This window comes from Oryctolagus cuniculus, chromosome 12 (assembly GCF_964237555.1).
Source record: "Oryctolagus cuniculus chromosome 12, mOryCun1.1, whole genome shotgun sequence".
Taxonomy (NCBI): domain Eukaryota; kingdom Metazoa; phylum Chordata; class Mammalia; order Lagomorpha; family Leporidae; genus Oryctolagus; species Oryctolagus cuniculus.
The window spans coordinates 22,202,139-22,222,605 of NC_091443.1; the positions used below are offsets into that span (position 1 = coordinate 22,202,139).

At 48.4% G+C, this 20,467-nt stretch overlaps 1 protein-coding gene across 5 annotated transcripts in view; it reads left to right on the top strand.

Moving 5' to 3' along the window:
- The first annotated feature begins 352 nt into the window (after positions 1-352).
- LOC103351297 (uncharacterized) overlaps positions 353-20,467 on the top strand; it is a 260,758-nt gene continuing 240,643 nt past the window's right edge. For all 5 annotated transcript variants that reach the window (XR_007910252.2, XR_007910251.2, XR_007910249.2 and 2 more), the window contains exon 1: positions 353-606. The gene's annotated coding sequence lies outside the window, so the exon portion shown is untranslated. The remainder of the gene's footprint in view (positions 607-20,467) is intronic.

Consider the following 20,467-nt stretch of genomic DNA (forward strand, 5'->3'; position numbering starts at 1 on the left):
CCCCCTCGCTGCAGCGCCGGCGGAACGCGGGGATTGAGGCGCTCTGCGCCTGCCCGCGTACAAGGCTGGACGGTGACCCGAAACGGAACCCCTCTCCCCAGGGCACATTCTCAGCAGCAACAGCTCGGCTCAAGTGTTTCTTATGAACAGCCGTCCCGAGCACTTGATCTAAATCATGCCATTTCCTTCACAGCATGGCACAGTTAACAAGTCAGTGCACCAACACAATCTACAGATGGCAGTTCAAAAGGTGCGGGTGTCCCCAGCAAGATAAAGGGCAGGCGGTTCCCGGGCGGGGGTGGGGGTGGGGCTGCTCATTACGGGAATGCGACCGGTGTGTGTGTGTGTGTGTGTGTGTGTGTGTGCGTGCCGAGGGCCCGGGGCCGGCGCGCGGGGCTCCTCTCCTGGAGAGCGCGCCGGCGCAGCCCTGCCGCGGCCTGCGGGTCTCCGCCAGGCACTCCCGCGCTGGGAAGGCTGCGATCGCAGCCAAGTGCAAACGGCGGTGCCGCGAGAGGCTGCGGTGCACGCGGGCCGCCAGCTTCCAGAGCGAGGGTGGTGACAAGGTGCAGCACTTCCCCTGGCGCCCTGCATCGGCAACCCTGGCAGGTATAAGACCATTTCCTGAGCGAGCCCCCCTCCTCGAGTTGGAACGCGGTAGGGGGGCGCGCTCCCGGCGAACGCGTGCTTCCCGGGGCCCTGGGACCGCGCCCCCCGTGCGCTCTCTCTCTCGCTCGCTCGTTCGCTCGCGGCCCCGGCGCGGCCCGCGGCCCTCCGCAAATCACATTAGCGCTAATGTCCAGCGGAGAATCCAGGAGACATATTGGCCCTTTAGACTTCAAAACGAGCCTAAATTGGAACCACATTGCGGGAATGCTTCTTAGCTAACATTTATATTACTTCGGTTACCAAATCCAGACTAGGTCCCTGGACTCGGCAGGGGAGGACATAATATATGAGGAAGTAAGAGAAGGGTGTTCGCTGGACTTCTTTTAGCAAAACGTGCAACCAGCGGCCCTCGCAGCAGCGGGGAGATGGCTGCACGGGTTTCCCGAGGCAGATGGGGGCTGGTCCCTGCCTGTGCGCGCCTGGAGTTGGCTTCGGGGGCCGGGGTGGGGGGCAGGCAGGTAATCGCACACCTGCGGCGCGGGGCGTCCCGGGGAAGCCCCCGAGGTCCCCGATGCGTCTCGGTGGCAGATCCCACGGCAGCGCTCGGGGGGTCGCTTGCCTTCGGAGCCCGGCAGAGAGGGGCGCAGCGAAGCAGCCGGCGAGGACTTGTGTCCGCGCTTCTTTCCTTGCGATCAGATCCAAATGGATGACATTCCTGGCCCCCAGAAGTTTCGATTGCAAGGCCGCGGAAGAGCGCAAGGATGGTGAAGAGATGCTACCAAGAGGCCTGGGCAGCAAGAGTCCAAATGTACAAAGTGGCCGTGGCGGAAGCGGGCTGCCCGGGCTGTTCTGGAGGGTCCTGGCCGTGATGTCTCTGCCCCACGTCGCCCCTATGGACTCCTCCTCTTTTCTTCCATTTTTATCATCCCGCCTCCTATCCTGTAAAAGAGGAGGGGAGGGCAGCGGGGAAAGAAAGGGGGGCTACAAGCCAGACAGTTTCAGGTTCAGGCTACACAGAGGCAGGCTTGGAGCAGTCCTTTTAAAAATGTGTTGAAAAGGTAGAGAGTGAGAGAGCGCGCTTCCATGCACGGGCTCACTCCCTGCAGATACCCACAGCAGCCAGGGCTGGGCCAGACTGAAGACAGGCACCAGGAGCTCAATTTGAGTCTCCCAGCCAGTGGCAATGTCTAAACCCAGCTTCTTGAGCCATTACCTGCTGCTTCCCCCACCCCACCCGCCCGGAGAAAGGGGTTGGAGCTGGGACTTAAACCTAGACCCTTCAGATCTGGGATGGGGGTGTGCCAAGCCATATCTTAACAATGCACCCAAATGCTGAGGGGATTGAGGTTGTAGCTGGGTGCCCGCCAGGGCCAGATTTCTCAATGGGGCTCCCTGTTCCAGGAGCTGCATGATTTGTCCTCATCAGATTCCTGGATATCCCTTCTCACAAGCACAGCTTAAAAGTCTCAGTGCCTGAATGTACTGCTATGAGCTTTAGGAATTCTTTATGCGTCAAGTTTGTACTACACACCTGTCGTTGAGCAGTATTTGTTTTATCAGAGCCCTATAGCTTTGCTGTCATTAGTTTGCTGTCCTCTAGCGCAGTTTTCTTTGGAGTGTCCACTAGGATGGGCATGGGGATTGTCAGTTGTCTGTGGCTTGGTGTTCAAGAGTTACCTGTGTGCTCTCAGGTGCTAACTACCAGGTGAATTCAGGAAAATTGGCCAAGGAGCAGTTGACCCCGCATCTCCATACAAATGTACGAATCACTAGGATCTCTGGTAGTGCTCAGAGTTCTTGTGCCATTTTGAGCGACTTGGGCTGGCTTGCTGTGGAGGTCAGAAACAAATATTAAACATGGGTACTACCACCTGTCACTATGAAGGACACACAGGAAGATGAGAGAGAATGAAAATTTAAAAGACAAAAAAAAATAGTAACAAAACCCAGAATTTGAGCTGGATTTTCCTTTTTCAAGTATCACTTTAAGGGACTAAGCATTTATAGCAGTGATGTTGCCAGTGCTAAACTCAGTCCTGGAAATGTTCAATTGGGGTTACCTAAAAAGTCAGCTTGCAAGCTACTCAAGAAATCTACTCGTTTGCTGGATGCTGGCAATTTGCTTTGGTTCATTTCCAGCTGTTACTCACCTTGACCATTCATTTGCCTGGTTTGTAAGACTTGATTCCAAGTAAGCTCCACAAATATCCAAGTGTGGCCCTCAAGAATGTTGTTGGTCCCCCCGCCCCCCTGCAGTGAGCCCAGTCATGAGAAAGAGAAGACAACACATATGCATGTTTTGGGCAAGGGCAGGACCATTTTCTTTTGTGCTACTAAGAAGTAAGTTCATCACCTTCTAGTCTAATGGGAAAGCAAATTGTGACTTAACCTGGGAAAACTGAAATAAAAAACTGTCAATGACCTGACTTCTCCCGTAGGGCCTTGTGGTATTTATGACACTCAATGTGTCAGATTTCATGTGACTTCAACATTCAAAGTTTTCCTGAATGAGCCCCAGTTTACATTGTATTCTTTTCCTTTTCTATCATTGGCCCAAAGGGGCTTTGAGACACCGGTGGTGTTGGTGGTGGTGTTGTCGGGTGACTTCACCACCACAGGTGTCCTGCCCTCCCTGTCCTGCGGGGCGTGACTCACCCTGCCTCCCGTCTTCTCCAGTATGCTCTCCTGGTTCCCTGACGTTGAGACCATGCTCTGGCCACTGGAAATGAGTGGGTGTGGGGCTGAGTGGAAACCAGTGTAACCATAGACAACCCACAGTCCTCTAGAAACATAAGCATAAGAGAACTGCATCGCGTGCTGTGTAGCAGTGTTTGGACCAGTGACAGACACGCGTCTTTGTACTTTGCTAAGCGATGCATGACTGTGCGTTTGTTGTTAAGTCATTGGTGTGTTGAAAGGGGGTTGATACTGTAGTAACACACAGCTGATTTAGATACAACTTCATAATACTTGTATATTCAAAGTGCATAAAGCTGAATTTAATGAAGCAGTAAAGAAAAATCTCCAAATACCAGTCATCCAGAGACGAATATCTAAGCCATTAGATCCAGGACTCTAAGGCCCGGTGCTGTGCTTTGTGTTTATTGGGACCATATTTGAGGTTGGAGGGTGATCAGGACACTTGCAAAAATGACTTTCAAGCATCCAGGCATCATCTTTGATAAACAGGTGTTGGTGCTTTAATGTGGTGAGCAGCAAGCACTGGCAATAGATTTTACAAGGCAAGGAGTGTGTAATTATTATAGGTATATAAGCAGTGTGATAATTCCAGTGGAGGTGACCTGGGTGTAATTACTGAGGCATCTACAGGACTAGTACAGAAATCGAGAATGCAAACATCAGTTTATCTTTTCCTGTGTTAATACAGGGCTTGTATGCCTTGAGTTCAGAAATGGAACCAATACAGAAGTTTTGAGAAATTCCTTTTGCTTCTGCCCACCCCTGTCTGTCTTCTCTGGTTCTAGTTAAGCAATGAGGGCTACAAGTAAGCCACGGTCACGTTGGCTTTCTGTGATTTGTAGGTCCAAATATGCTCTGGGGTTGCTCCTGAGAGACCAGAGTTTAAACTTAACTGAACAGACCTCCTAGAAGAATGCATCGGTTTTTTATTGAGCCATCTACGATGTCTTAGGCTTGGGGGACGGTGGAAACCTGAGGGTTTGGGGACCAGTGTTGTGGCACAGCAGGTTAAGCTGCCACTCGAGAAACCGTCATTCCATATGAGCGCCAGTGTGAGTCCTGGCTGCCTCCCTTCTGATCCGCTTCTCTGCTGATGTGCCTGGGAAAGCAGCAGAAGGTGGCCCAAGCACTTGGGTCCCTGGGACCCATGTGGGAGACCCAGAAGAAGCTCTTGGCTTTGGTTTGGCCCAGCCCTGGCCATTGCAGCCATCTGGGGAGTGAACCAGTGGATGGAAGAACTTCCTCTCTCTGTAACTTTGTCTTTCAAGTAAATAAATAAAAATCTTAAAAAAAAAAAAGAAAGAAAAGAAAAGAAAAAGGAAAGCTTTAGGGTTTGAAATGAAGCATAGCAGCATCTCTAAAGTTCGGTAGACGCCACAGTCACATGGAAGCTTCCAGATTCTTGCTCTGTGCCCTTCCTTCCCTTTCATGGGCAGAAGACATATTTTCTCTGTGTAATGGAGTCATTTCCTGGCTGTGAACATGGTGCTCATGCTGTGGCTATTGATGTACAATAAGCTTTTTGAGAACTATCTTTCAGAATTGTCACCGGTTGGGTTGAAGGTGGTTTACCCTTCACTGCTGTTTTCATTTCTAGGTGTAAGTGAGGCTGTAGGGATTTTCCATTCATTAGGTCAAAATTCTTGAATATTAACAGTTTCATATGTCAAACTACACATCAAAAAAGGCACACAAGTATATAAGGAGGCTAAAATATTGTAGCGTCGTTTGATTAAGCTGAAAACAATCTAACTGTCCAAAAGGAGAATGAATTGATCTAGTATATTGTGGCAGTAATGATTGGTGGAATAAAGCAATTTGAAGTTGTATAAAATGATACAGTTTATGTAATATTTAAAGGGACACAAATAGGAACACATACTGGTGTGGCTATGTACACATATGGTAAATGAATGCAAATATTCAGAGAAAGGACCACTCATCAGAGCAGCCAGACAGGCTTGGAGAGGCAGCTGTTATGTTGTATTAAAAAAAAGCCATAGTAGGTATGCTTCTTAAAGATTTATTTATATATTTATTTGGAAGACAGAGTTACAGAGAGAGAGGTAGAGACAGGAGAGAGAGAACTTCTGTCTGTGGGTTCACTCCCCAAATGCTGCAATGGCTGGGGCTGGGCCAGGCTGAAGCCAGGAGCCTGGAACTCCTTTTAGGTCTCCTGCGTGGTGCAGAGGCCCAAGCACTTGGGCCATCTCTGCTGCTTTCCCAGGCACATTAGCAGGGAGCAGGATCAGAAGTGGAGCAGCTGAGACTTGCACTGCTGCCTACTGCGCCACAACACTGGCCCTAATAGTAGATTTTAAAGTCAGGTTTCATTAAGAGAGAGCTTTTTAAAATTAGTGGTTTATTGAAAAACATTTTAAACAGACAGGGAAAAGAAAATGGTATCATAAATGCCTTTATACCTGTCACTTGAAATAGAATTTCCTGGGGTCAGTGTCATGGCATAGTGGGTAAAGCAGCTGGCTGCGACACTGGCATCTCATGTGGGTACTGGTTCAAGCCCGGCTGCTCCACTTCCAATCCAGCTCTCCGCTAATGCACCTGTGAAAGCAGCCCAAGATGGTCCAAGTCCTTGAACCCCTGCCAACCATGTAGGAGACGTAGATGAAGCTCCTGGCTTTTGGCTTCAGCCTGGCCCAACCCTGGCCACTGCAGCCATTTGGGGAGTGAACCAACCAGAGATGGAAGACCTTTCTGTCTTTCCCTCTCTCTCTGTAATTCTGCCTTTCAAATAAATAAATAAATCTTAAAGAAAATTGTTCACCATGTCTGTGTCAAAGGAGGAGACAATGTCTGTTTGGTTTCTTTTGGCCACAAGCATCAGAAAGCCTTGAGTCATCGGCTTAAACGCTATGGAGATGATGTTGCCAGAATCCCAGAGATAAAGTGATCTCTTGCCTGTGTTGCCTTGGAGGCTCACTGATGTCAGTAAGATCCCTGTTCTTTTCATCTCTGTCCTCTGCCAGTCTCTGGGTTGGCTGCATCCTCAGGTGAGCAGCAGGAAGGCTGCAGAGGGGTGCTAGATGCAGCAGATTAAGCCACTGCCTGTGACACCGACACACTGCGCTTCTGATCCAGCTCCCTGCTAATGGCCTGGGGAAACAACATACCATGGCCTCTGTGCTTGGACCCCTGCACCCATGTGGGAGACTGGGAAGAAGCACCTGGCTCCTGGCTTTGGCCTGGCCCAGCCCTGGCCATTGTGGCCATTTGGGGAATGAACCAGTAGATGGACGTTTTCTCTCTCTGTGTCTTCATCTCTCTCTGCAACTCTGCCTTTCAAATAAATAATAATAAACAATTCTTGGTCTCCCCCACCCCGGGAACCTTTTATTTAAGGTATACAAACATCATGCATTTCATAAATACAACTTTAGTGATTCTCCCCACCGTACCCGCCCTCCCTTCTTCCTCCTCCCTCTCCTATTCCCATTCTTATTTTTTACTAACATCTATTTTTAATTAACTGTATACACAGAAGATTTAACTCTGTGCTAAGTAAAGAGTTCAACAAATAGTATGAGAAAAAAAACTGTTCCTCAACATTTTTTTTGGTTTCTCTGTAACTCTGCCTTTCAAAATAATAATTCTTAAAAAAAAAAAATGGTTGCAGAAGTTCCAGGAGTCATGGCCACTCGGGTCAGCTTTCACCCTGGAGAAATCTGTCTTCTTAGGAGTGAGGAAATACTTTCTGGAGCCACCCAGCAGACTTCTCATATCTTATTTTTCAAAAAGGTTTTTTTTTTTTAATGTATTTGAAAGGTAGATTGACAGAGAGTGAGGGAGAGACACACAGAGAGAAATGTCATCCATCCTCTTGTTCACTTCTCAGATACCAGCAAAAGTCAGGGCTGGGCCATGCTGAAGCCAGGTGCCTGGAACTCCATCCAGGTTTCCCATGGGTAGCAGGGGCCCATGCACTTGGGCCATCCTCTGCTGCCTCCCAAGTGCATTAGCAGGGAGCTGGACGGGAAGTACAGAGTGGCCAGGACTCAGACCAGGCACTCCGACATCGGATGTGGGCATCTTAAGGGGCAGCTTAACCTGCTGTGCCACAACACCTGCCCCTGCCCTCTGTCTTATTGGCCAGAGTTAGCTTGGAGGCTTGTTCCAAGGCAGGCCCATAGGATTACCTTGGACAAGTTGGGATCAGTCCCGGACCATGTTCCTAGAAGGAACATGACCGTGTAAAGGATTAGTGGCCAACCAATCAAAATCGGGGTCTGTTAGGAAGAACAGAAAGAGGTACAGTTGCTGGCCAGAAAATGAGTAGTGTTCACTGCCATGGCATGGAGTGTGTGTGGGGGGGGAGGGGTGGGGAAGTTGTTAGTGCACCATACTCTATTCAGGTCACTCTCCAAGTCCCTGCACTGCCACTAACTGGGGACTGTTAGGTGGTTGTGATGGTTAATTTTATGTGATTACATGACCACAGGGTACCCTGATATTTGGCCACATATATTCAGGCTGTTTCTGGATGAGATTATTTTTGTTTATTTTTTTAAGCAGTTATTTGTTTATTTACTTGAAAGAGAGAGAGAGAAAAGAGATCTTCAATCTGCTGGTCCACTCCCCAAATGGCCACAAGAGCTAGGGCTAGGTTAGACCAAAGCCAGCAATCAGGCACTCCATCAAGGTCTCCCATGTGGGTGGCAGGGACTCAGATACTTAAACCATCATATGCTGCTTCCCAGGCACGTTAGCAGGAAACTGGATCAGAAGTAGAGTAGTCAGGTCTTGAACCAGCACTCTCTGATATGAGATACGGCGTCCCAAATAGTGGCTTAACCTGCCTGGCCTGAGATTAATTATTTTTAAATATTTATTTATTTGAAAGTTAGAGTTACACAGAGAGAGAAAGAGAGGCAGAGAGAGAGAGAGTCTTCCATCTGCTGGTTCACTCCTCAATTGGCCGCAATGGCTGGAGCTGTGCCGATCTGAAGCTAGGAGCCAGGAGCTTCTTCTAGGTCTTCCCATGAGGGTGCAGGGGCCAAAGGACTTGGACCATCTTCTACTGCTTTCTCAGACCATAGAAGAGAGCTGGATTGGAAGTGGAGCAGCTGGGACTTGAACAGGCGCCCAGATAGGATGCTGGCACTGCAGGCAGTAGCTTTACCCTCTACAACACAGCGCCAGCCCCTGAGATTAACTTTTAAACTGGTGGACTGAATAAAACACTCTGATCTGAGTAGACCTCATCTAATCATTTAAAGATCTGAATAGAACAAAAGGCTGACCCGCCTTGAGCAAGAGGAAATTCTTTCTGCCTGACAGTTTTCATACCAGGATGTTGTGTCTGGGTATTGTGGGTTTGCCAGCCTGTATAATTGTGTGAGCCTGTTCCTTATAATAAGTCTATCCATCTATCTATCTACCCACCCATTCATCTGTCCATCCTACAATTCTGTTTCTCTAGAGAAACTTGACTGAGATGTCTTCAAATTCCCAACCTCCCCTACTCTCCAGGTAGTATGCCCTAAGTCCCTGCTGGATAGAAATTCAGAGACCACCACTGCCTCCTGCCTGCCAGGGACTTCTTAAGCAGTAGCTTAAGTGTCAAAAGCAAACAACGTTGGAAGAGGAAAAAATATTCCTCTCCACGGAGACATCCACATCTTTTATTTCCATCATTTTTAACACTTTTACATTTTTTTACCTTGTTTATATTTTGTGAAATTCCAAGTGTTTCCTCAGGGTATATTCACTAGCCCAATTTGAGATTTTAGGAATATGTTTAAGAATTTTCCAGAACGTATTTCCATTTCGGCTGTAGCCACCTCTTCTTTTTTCTTCCTGTGGTCCAATAGGATTCGTGTCCCATCCGAAATTACACATTTGCTTTGTGAATCTGCCTGTTGTGGTGGTGACTAGCAAATCTGTCATCCGACGGGGGGACCCTTCTGAGGGAGGCTGACATGGGTGGGTGGGCAGAGGATGTGGCTTACGGCAAATGAGTGGGAATCAGTTGACTGCTGTGAGCCCCCTGCCGAAGGGCTGGAGGAAAGGAATGCTTTGCTCTGGTTCCCAGAGAAAATGTTCCAGCACTTGTGCGGTGAAAATCGGATTCATTGTTGTCCTCTCCGATGTCAGCCACATACCCACCCCCTTTTTCTCTCCAAATGAAAATGCAGGATCTGGGATCTGTTTTCACTGGGCATGGACAGGCTCTCCTGCTGCAGAGGGAAGTCTTCTGTTGGGAAGCGGGGTTGGGGTAGGGGCTAGTGCACTTGGCATTGGGTTCTTTCCTTTAACAGGACAGGCCACTCTGAGGATGACTACATAGGCCATCTCCCCAGGGCAGGAGCAGGGAGAGATGTTTTTGGTACTCCCTTAAGGAAAGAGCATAAGCAAGGTATTTGCCCTCTAGTTTCATCAGGGATTCTTATAAAATATAATTTAATTGAAAAAATAAAACTTTGGCTCTTTCCCCAAAGTGTCATTCCTTCCCTGTAACTGAATTAAGGCTAACAAAACAAAATTCTAGCTCTTGCTTTCTTACACGAGCTAAAGAACTCCAGCCACCACCATCCCCTCACCCCTGCCCAGCCTCTGCTTTCTTCAATTCAGTGCGAAGTGCAAGGTCACAGATCAGATTGGCACCCCAATATGCATCTTCAAATGCTGCTCTGTCACATCTTGGCACCGCAACTCTGGTGACGCGACTTACTTTCTCTGAGATGTCGACTCCTCATTTGTTAACTGGAAATAGTAATAGCATCTGTCTTATGAGATGTAGCACACGGTGTCTGTGACATCAAAGGTGTTCAACCAAAGGTGATTCTTGGTAGATACGTCTATATTATAACCCTGTTTTTTATTGGGAAGGCCTTTACAAAACCATGGCTTAGCTCTGACTGCACTCTATGTCCCAAGGAACTATAACTCTGGATGCAGAATCTACCTCAATTCAGTTTCAAGAAATCCTATTTGAGGATGGTTGCCTAAAAGATGTAGAATCCTGAGTTCTATTAAAATATTCTAAATTCTACAAGAAGGTTAAGCCAGACCGTCCAGGGAGTACTAGACCATGGTAGTTATATACTATGGTATGGGCAGATCAAAAACAGGGTAGAAGGAAGTTTGTGTGAGCTAGCCAGGCAAAAGTAGGAGAGCCCAGAGGAGAAGTTGAGGGAGTAATGAACATTTCAGTGTCTCAGGGTTTGCGTATCTCCTGTGAGGAAGGATGCATTTACTATATCTGAGAAGGTCTGATACTTGTAAAGTGAGAGCTAGAAGACAAAAAGAAACATACCTCCTCCAAAGGCAATGAGGAATGGGGATGAGCCGTTAGGGATGGCTATTTCATGTTAAGTCACCCCTTGGGACACCTACACCCCTTATTAGAGTGTTTTATGTGAGTCCCGCCTTCCCACCCAGCTTCCGGCTAACGTGAATGCTGGGAGAGAGCAGGTTGAATCCTTGTCACTCATGGGGGAGACCTGGATGAAATTCTAGCTCCTGGCTTTAACCTACCCCAATGCTCTGTGTTGCAAGCATTTGGGGAGTGAACCAGTAGATGGAAGATTTCTCTGTCTCTTTTTCTGCATCTCTCTACCTTTCCAATAAAAAAGGAAAATAAAAAAATATTTTTAGAAAGAGACTAGTGGCATAGTATACTGAACCAATTACCAAGTGATATTGGTCCAGAAAGAGAAGCAAACTGATAAAGAACTAGATAGTTTCACAGCCCCAGGAGTACCTGCTGCTTAGTACACACTCAATAACTTTCCACAAGTGATAGAATGACACACAAATTCCTGCTATCCACTCCCTAACATTTGAGATGTAAAGTTCTCGGGAGAGATTGCTTTATTTTCAATTGTCATATCTCTTGTTAGCCTTCTGCCCAACATTTTTTTTTTAATTTATTTATTTGAAAGGCAAAGTTACAGAGAAGGAGAGAGGGAGAGGCACACTGAAAGAGAGAGACAGAGAGATCTTCCATATGCTGGCACACTCCCCAAATTGGCTGCAACAGCCAGGGTTGGGCCAGGTTGAAGTCAGGAGCCAGGAGCTTCATCCGGGTCTCCTGTGTGGGTACAAGGGCCCAAGCACTTGGGCCATTTTCTGCTGCTTTCCCAGGAGCATTAGCAGGGAGCTGGATCTTAAGTGGAAACACCAGGAGTTGAACCAGTGCCCCTATGGGGATGCCAGTACTGGAGGTGGCAGCTTAACCTGCTATGCCACAGTGCCCACCTCTCTGGCCAATGCTGAATTCAGACTTCTGTGTGAATTTGATGATTTATACTACAGGCCACTAGAATAGTAATTTTGTCATTGTCATACTTGTCTCAGCTATCTTTGGTCACACTGGATCAAGAAGTTAATACTAAAAATAAAAGCGATTTCTTCTCTGTGGTAAAGCAGGTGTAGACTGGCAGCTGTGTATAAGAAGCTACTTCCAAGGGGCTGGCGCCGTGGCTCACTTCGTTAATCTTCCGCCTGTGGTGCCGGCTTCCCATATGGGCGCGGGGTTCTAGTCCCAGTTGCTCCTCTTCCAGTCCAGCTCTCTGTTGTGGCCCAGGAGGGCAGTGGAGGATGGCCCAAGTGCTTGGGCCCTACACCCATGTGAGAGACCAGCAGGAAGTGCCTGGATCCTGGCTTTGGATTGGCTCAGGGCCGGCTGTGGTGGCCATTTGCGGAGTGAACCAACAGAAGGAAGACCTTTCTCTCTGTCTCTTTCTCTCTCACTGTAACTCTGTCAAAAAAAAAAAAAAAATGCTACTTCCAAAAGCTCATGGAAAAATGGAGCTAAAAGATAAGTTTATTTGAGGGCCCCAAACCTTTGAAATCCATGTATCTTTCCCTACTACACATTCTCTACAAACTTTTTGAAGAATTTTAAGTTAATTGAATAGCTTCAAACTCATTAAAAATGTTTTAGGTTCTACAAAAGCCAAAATGTATTTGGCTTCAAGTGCTTTTTGCCTTTGGCCTTTCCACTCTGGTGCAGCTTAGGAGAAACCTAATCTGCGTGTTTGCGATTCATTTACACTTCACTTATCCCCGCGTGGTCTCCCAGGAGCCGGTCAGTAATCAAGAATTTGGGGAGAGTATTTGCCTTTAGTGCTGGGAAGGTGAATTTTGCCCAGAGTAAATGAACTCGAACCCCAAAGGCTCCGGGTCAGTGGGAAGCTCAGAACCCATCAAGTTCAAGTTGGTTCCACACTTTACAAAAACGTGTCTCCCTCCTGCTCCTGTGGGCGTCACGCAGCCCTGTGCTGGGGACTTTGCAGCAGTTCTGTGGCTGTCCCTGGATGGACACTTGGCTCTGCACTCTTGCATATCTCCCCAGCACATCTGCTCCGCCCCCTTCGGAAACTCGAGATTGTTGCTCGCCAAAGACTGAGGACCCCTACATTCTTTAATCCAGAAGTAAAATTTCCTCTGCTTCATCTGCCAAGGGCAGAAATCCCTGATCCCAAACGTACCTTCCTCCCATCTTTAAGTATGTTTTATTTCACCCTCAAAGCAGGCCAAAATTCAGCTCCCATGTACACAATGCCTTCCTAATAAGTGCTCATATCGGAAAAAATTCTTTCTTTTTTTTTCTCAGTATAGCATTTTTTTCTTTTTTTTTCCCCCTCCTGTTATGGTTTTGCTAAATTCTACCTTACTCATCTGAATTGTGTAGGTATGTGTTGTATTCCTCCAGGGGTCTCCACATGCTCAGGGCCCCGTTTGCTTCTCTATGGGTTGACATCTCCATTGCCAGTGTTGCCTCCCTCCTTGTGGGCAAAGTCCTGATATGGGGTTCACACTCCCTCCCCCCGGGGTGACTCAGAGTGAGGCGTGGTTGGTCTGAACAGAACACGAGGATCTTACTCTTCTTGGTGTGTTTGCTTTAGAAAGGACCTGTGTGTTAGGAGGGCTATGTCTATTGGAGACTTGTGGGAAGACTTCCTCACTCTTGAAAGAGCACCCACTGGAAAAGCAACAGCTTCTCTCCCTTCTGCTGCTCGTAGTTGTGTCTAGATGTTCCTGTACCCAGGAGAGGTGCCCGGAACACAGCCAGTCTTCCTGGGACCCTGGAAATAGCAGGCCTGGGGACACATTTGACACTGTGAGGGCTTTGGAGTAATAGGATGGCTAGAGTCAGGGACTCTTAACTTGATAGACAACACACACACACACACACACAGAGCTCCCATTTGCTGGTTCACTCCCCAAATGTCCACAATGAGCCCTGGCTGGAATTTGAAGCCAAGAACTGGGAATTCATTCCAGGTCTTCTGTGTGTGTGGTAGGAACCCAATTACTTGAGCCCTCACCACAGCCTTCTTGGACCTGCGTTGGCAGGAAGCTGGAGTTAGGAGCCAGAGACAGGCATGGAACCCAGGCACTCTGACACAGGATATGAGCAGCTTAACTTCTAGGCACACACCTGTCCCGAGATCTAAGACACTGAAGAAACTGTTGGACTGCCGAGTTAACCAGGCCTCTCGTGGGATGTCTTGTTCTGTGAAATGTCCTTGGTGGTCATATTGTTTGGGTTGGGTGTTCTGTTCTGTGGACCTGGAGACTTCCTAATGCCTCACTCACTTTCCCGAATGGAGTCCCATCAGCTTTGGTGGGGAGGGCGCTGGGAGAGTCAGAGGGTGCCAGCGTCTTCCTACCCCTTCCTGTTCTGCCCGAGACGGGGCTGTTCGCTTCCCTCCAGGTTTGCCGCCGCCGCGGGGATTGTTTTTCCATGTCTCCCAAGCCTTCGATCTGAAATTTCTTTTCTGCCCCTTGAGCCACTAAATCAGTGCCTCCTTTTAAATCTTATCCTGCAACAGAGCCTTTCTCGTCAGCGTTTGATTAGCTCCCTGTGATAGCTTGCATGAGGGATGTTCTATAAAAGTGAGTTATGCTGTTCTACGTTGTACTGCTCTGCCCTGGGGCCCAGTAGGAATCATGGGAAACAGATGAGCGCAGAGGTCAGAGGCACAGACCACAGAGGAAGCCTGCGGAGGGACGGCGGTGCTGTGACCCCCGTGGGGACACATGGAAAAGCTCCCGTAGTCTCCAGACTCTCCAAGGTATAAGCTCGAAGTAAAACACTGGTTTATGTGACAGCCTGGGAGCCCCAGGGATGGACCAAAGGGTTTCATCACTATAGATCACAGAATTTTAACTAAGTGTGATATTCCAGAAGCTGAACCATTGAAAACAAAACATGCTGCAGAAGCCCAAGGCTGTGTTCTCCACAGGCAGGCCGTTTGCCAGGTTCAGCCTTTGCCTCCAGCCTTCCCCTGACTCCAGGAGGGTGTCTCTGGATGATGTGGGGCAAGTTGAAGAGCTGTGTTCCCATCCTGAAAACCAGGTGCAAACTTCTCTTTGACCTGCGATGAATTACTTTAGGGACACTTTTGAGTGGAGCCCCAGTGACATCTGAGAGAGAGAGAGAGAGAGAGAGAGAGAGGTCTTCCATCTGCTTGTTTACTCCCCAAATGGCCACAGCAACAGCCAGGGGTGGGCCAGGTTGAAGTCAGGAATCAGGAGCTCCACCTGGGTCTCCCACACGGGTGGCAGGGACCCAAGTACCTGGGCCATCTTCTGTTGTCCCAGGGAGCTGGATTGGAAGTGGAGTAACCGGGACTTGAACTAGCGCTCACCTGGGAGGCTGGTGTTGCAGGTGGTAGCTTAACCAGCGGTGGCTCCCCATGGTGCTTTTTATTCTGCCTCCCCTCCCACCTTTTCCAACTCACTCAGCACTATTTGCATTTCCTATTTTCCCGTGTTCACTGGCTTCCTTCTCCCCTGCAAGGCTCCAGGGTGACTGCCCCCTTTCAGCCTCTCCTCACCCTCTGCCATTGCCTCCTTGAAACTCCCCTGATTCCTGAGAGGAAGCTGGGGGCTTAGATCTCTCTGTTGCATTATCTGCAGGTGGACCTCTCTAAACCTTGATTTCGTCCTATAAAGATGGGGATGGTGAGATTCGGGACTATGTTTACACCCAAGAGCGGCACACAGTAGGTGCGCCCATGTATTAGCCGGTTGTCTTCCTTTCTCTTCCTGAGTGGAAGCAATTGTTCCCCTGCACGCTTTCTCCCACCCATTGGGAACTCTGTTGGAAGTCATATTTTTAAACAGTTGCTTGCGTACGCGATGCCTGTCTATATTTGGGAGTCATTGGCTGCCCCTAACCTGCTCTCATATTCTGTGTCCGAGCACTGAGATGGATGGCGAGATAACTCAGAGGGGCGGTAGAAAGGCTGGGGCTGTTCAGGCATTTGTTTTTCCCTGGATCCTCTCATTTCACCCTTATCTGTTCCTTTAAGCCCCGTTGACTATTCAGGCTCATGTGGCCAGAACCCAGCAGCAGAGCCCTTCGGGCTACACAATAGACTTTCTGAACTCCGCTACCTTGAATTCCATCTCTCCTCTTTTTTTCTTCCTTCCCTCTCCTGCCTTCTTGTCCTGTTCCTGGCCTGGAGCCAGCCCCTTGATCCTGGGAAGCCCTGGATTTTCTGCCCTGGTCCCCGTGTGATCTCTTGGAAATGGTTCTGTATTTTCACTCAGACTCTGCTTCGTGCTTCTCTGGACTCTTAACATCCCTGCCTGGTCGAACCTCTGCAGCCGAACCCTGGTACAAGCTTCACCCTGCGACAAACCAACTTCAGGGACTAGAAAATTCCTTTGGAGATAACTGCGAGCATTTGTGTACAAGATCAGGTGCTGCCTTAAAGTTCATTTATAAATATGATATTTATAGGGCTGGCGCTGTGGTGTAGCCGGCTAAGCCACAGCTTCCACTGCCAACATCCCATATGGGCACCACTTAGAGTCCTGGTTGCTTCACTTCTGATCCAGCTCTCCGCTGTGGTTTGGGAAAGCAGTAGAAGATGGCCTAAGTGTTTGGGCCCCTGCACCCACATGGGAGACCTGGAAGAAGCTCCTGGCTCCTGGCTTCAGATCGGCCCAGCTCCAGCCATTGCGATCATTTGGGGAGTAAACCAGCAGATGGAAGAAACTCTGTCTCTCATTCTCACTGTCTGTAACTCTGCCTCTCAAATAAATAAATCTTTAAAAAATAATATGTATAAATAGGAGTGCCTCCTTGCTCCATTTCTCAGAATGGACATGTTTCAATAGCTAAAAATAACCATTTTTCTATTTACCTCAACCCTTTACTAAGGTGTGAGATTTATATATCTATTTTTAAGATTTATTTTATTTATTTGAAAGAGTTAGAGAGAGAGAGGTTTTCCATCCTCTGGTTCCCTCCCCAAATGACTTCAACAGCCAGAGCTGAACTGATCTTAAGCCAGGAGCTTCTTCTGAGTCTCCCACGTGGGCACAGGGGCCCGGGGACTTGGGCCATCCTCCACTGCTCTCCCAGGTACATTAGCAGGGAGTTGGATCGGAGTGGAACAGTCAGTACTCAAGCCGGAGCCCGCACTGCATGCTGGGGCTTTAAACCGCTGTACCACAGTGCCAGCCTCTATTTATTTATTTTATGGGTTTTAAAAAGGTAAGGGTTATGATCTTAATTGCAGAGACTCAAAGCAAAATTACTCATAACGGGAATTTTCACAGTCAGCGAAATGGTGAGCTTCTTGCTCTGTTGGAACGTCTGTTCCCATGTCATGCCAGCTCCCTTCCCAACTGGTGAGAAGGCTCTCTGCAGTCGCTGGCCTTCTTAGCTGTTTGTACCTGAAGAGTCGGAAACATCAGTCACGCAGGTAGATTCCCTCTGCTTCTGCTCCCACCTGTTGGTGCAAGGCCCTTGCTTTCCAGCTTCCAGTTGCTATTCCCCCAAATATCTCTGGGAACCGCTATGGAGGAGCCCTATGGAGGGTCTCCCGTGCGCTCCCCTCATCCTGCAGGGAGTGCTGTGAGCCCTGGTGCTGCAGGGCAGGAAGCCATGTCTGCCCTGGGGTGGGGTGGGGGTGGGGGACTTCTCCCACCTCACCTGGCGCTCTGGGTTCTGTGGACACCACCGCTGCTCTCAGCCTCAGCCTCATCTCTCCAGGGTATCCACCAAACTCCAGTATCCCCGCGGTAGAAGAAGTGAAGCCCCAGGTTGCCCCAGCTGTAAGTTACTTGCTTTAAACTGGGGATGATCCACTCTGTCAGTGGCTGCTTAGGGAATTCTTAAAAACGAGTAGTTCTTTTAATGTTTATTTATGATCCCCAAACCAGTGGGTGGCTGATCATAGGACAAATTCAAATGACAGGCACTGTATTGCACTCAGAATCACTACTGCCTTGACAGGGAAAACCTGCTTTCTTGGGAAACTTTCCCATGCCTGGCTTCTTGATTTCTCTGGTTAGTAAGAGAGAGCTGTCCACTCATCAGTTCTCCGGTATAGGAGGAGATATTCAGAGACTCAAACAATAAGAAAAACTGCTCATTTCCCATAAGCAGGGGCCCTGAAAGCAGGTTGCTAAGTTCACAGTCAGGTTCTTTCCAGTTTTTTGCTCTACCATTTTGAGCATGTCAGCTCTAGCCCCATGCTGATTCCCACCGGGATTGCAAGATGGTTAGGGTATTGGCAATAACTATTGGACAAAGAGGAAGAAGAGACTGCTTCCTCATAGACGGCTCTTTATGAACAAGGAAACCTTACTCAGACTCCCCCTCATGCCCTGGCCCTCCAGACCTCTCTCATCTCATTGGCCAGAATCGCAACAAGTGCTCCCTGCAAAATCAGCTCCAAGCACAAGGCTGTGCAGGGTGTGTGGATTGCCCAAAGGAAAGCTAGAGTTAGACAATCTGGGCAGATAGCCAGGAGCCTGCTACTCCTGGGTATGACTGAATGCTGTGCTTCAGACGAAAACAAACACGAGGATCAAATGATGCTAAGTCTTTTCTGTTTGCCACGGATACAGCTAACTAACTACAAGCTCATGCAGCAGGTGTCTTGACTTGTAAAGCAGTAGAGCAATGGACAACTTTCACCGTCCAAGTCTTGGAAGGAGAGTGGCCCACCTCCTTGTGTCTGGTGAGAGGACTTAGCTCCAGGACAGGAAACGGGGAGCTCCAGAGGACTGGGGGTATGGTGGGTGGGAACCAGAGAGTGCACCCAGGCTGCCAGGCTCCTGGAGGCCTTGTAAACCCCAATCCTGGCTGAGTGAGAGCTGGGGTTCCCCGAGGACGCGAGGAGATGCCAAGTGAGCAGAGCAGGAATGGGCTCTGGGGCCTGAGGTGGTTTTTCTGGTTTATTTTTGGTTTATTTTCAGGAAGGTCAGGGAATTTCGTTGGTTTGACAGCAGCATTTCTTGTACTAGCAGACAACCTTTGAGGAAGTACTAAATATTTAGCCTTGACTCTTAACTCACCACCTGTGCATCTGTGCTTGAAGAAAACACTGCCTTCTCCTTACCTGAAGACCCCTGCTCTGTGCGTTTGATAGGTCGTTTCAGTTCTGTATTCTGTAAACTCACAGCAGCATTTTGGGATTTGTCTGGTCTCTGAGCATTAGGAGTTTGGCAATTTATTGAAGATCAGCCATGCTTACCGAAAACATCCATAACGATAATGAGCCAGCCAGCTGATAGTTCACAGCATTTCACATACTTCGTATTGTAATCCTTTGCTTCAGGGTCAGGTTTTTACCCATCTTCTGGGAGCTCAAGGAAAATGGTGTCTAGGTTATGATTATGTCTTTTTTTTTTTTTTTTTTTTTTTGACAGGCAGAGTTAGACAGTGAGAGACAGAGAGAAAGGTCTTCCATTTTCCATTGGTTCACCCCCCAAGTGGCTGCTACAGCCGGCGTGTTGCGGCCAGTGCGCTGCACTGATCCGAAGCCAGGAGCCAGGTCTTTCCTCCTGGTCTTCCACGCAGGTGCAGGGCCTAAACACTTGGGCCATCCTCCACTGCCTTCCCGGGCCACAGCAGAGACCTGGACTGGAAGAGGAGCAACCGGGACAGAACCGGTGCCCCGACCGGGACTAGAACCTGGGGTGCCGGCGCCGCAGGTGGAGGATTAGCCTAGTGATCCACGGCGCCAGCCATGATCATGTCTTATGACATAAAACACTATAAGCGTTGATGTATACTAAATCAACCCAGGGAGTCAGATTTGAACTTGTCTTAACTGTGTTCTCAGTGAGTGACATTTAGAGTTAACTGAATTTGGGGCTTATTGTTTCTTGTTTAGAAAGGTATTGTTAAGACCCCTCTTCACCATATCCACAATGTGTAACACATATCAGCTGTCCCTCCTTCCCCACCAAATGTTCTGGTGTCTGAATGTACAGCAAATGAGAAGTGAAAGAACCCATTTGAGTTGTTGAACACTTGAAGAGAAACCTATAAACCAAAGATAATACGTATGCAGAATAATATGATTAAATATTCATATATAATATTAATTGGAGCTTTTGTAGTTTGTTGTATCCTGAGTTTTAAATCACGAAGTCAGAATTTTATGGCTGAAGGAGGCTTATCCGAGCCAAGCCAGTCCTACACAGTAGCCAATAAGGTCTTTCTAAAACTTGAAGCTTGCTGTCACCTCCCTGCTTTAAACCTTGAATGGGGACAGGCATTGGGGCAGCTGAAACTGCTCCTTGGGGGGCCTGTGTCCCGTATTGGAGTGTCTGGCTTGAGTCCTGCATCTGCTTCCAATCCAGCTTCCTGCTAATGCACACCCTGGGAGGCAGCAGATGATGGCTGAGGTCCCTGCCACCTATGTGGGAGACCTGCATTGAGTTCCTGGCTCCTGGCTTTAGCCTTGACCTAATCCTGGCTGTTGTAGATATTTAGGGAGCAAACAAGCAGATGGAAGCCTTCTCTCTGTTCTTGTCTCTCTTTCTCTGTCAGTCTGCCTTTCAAATAAATATAAAGAAATAAATATTTAAGGATAAGTAAATAAATAAACATTAAAAAATAAGCCCTTGAATGGATTCCTGTTTTGCTTTGTCAAAGCAGACACCTTTGTTATGTAGTCTTCTGGAAACCTCATAACCTAAATGCCAGGCACCCAGTCAGGTCAGTAAACAGTTCCTGAAGGAGTGAGTGGACTTGGGATTCCTTTTGGTGATAACTAAGTCTCCTAATAATGGACACAGCCCCTGCCTCCTTCTCCACCTCCTCTGTTCCTACTCTCTTTTCACAAACCTCCTGTGGTTTCACAAGAGGCCGTACAGCTCCCTTCCAGGCCTGGGCTGTCCTGCCTGCCTGGGCTGCCACCCCCTTGCCCTCGCTACCCTC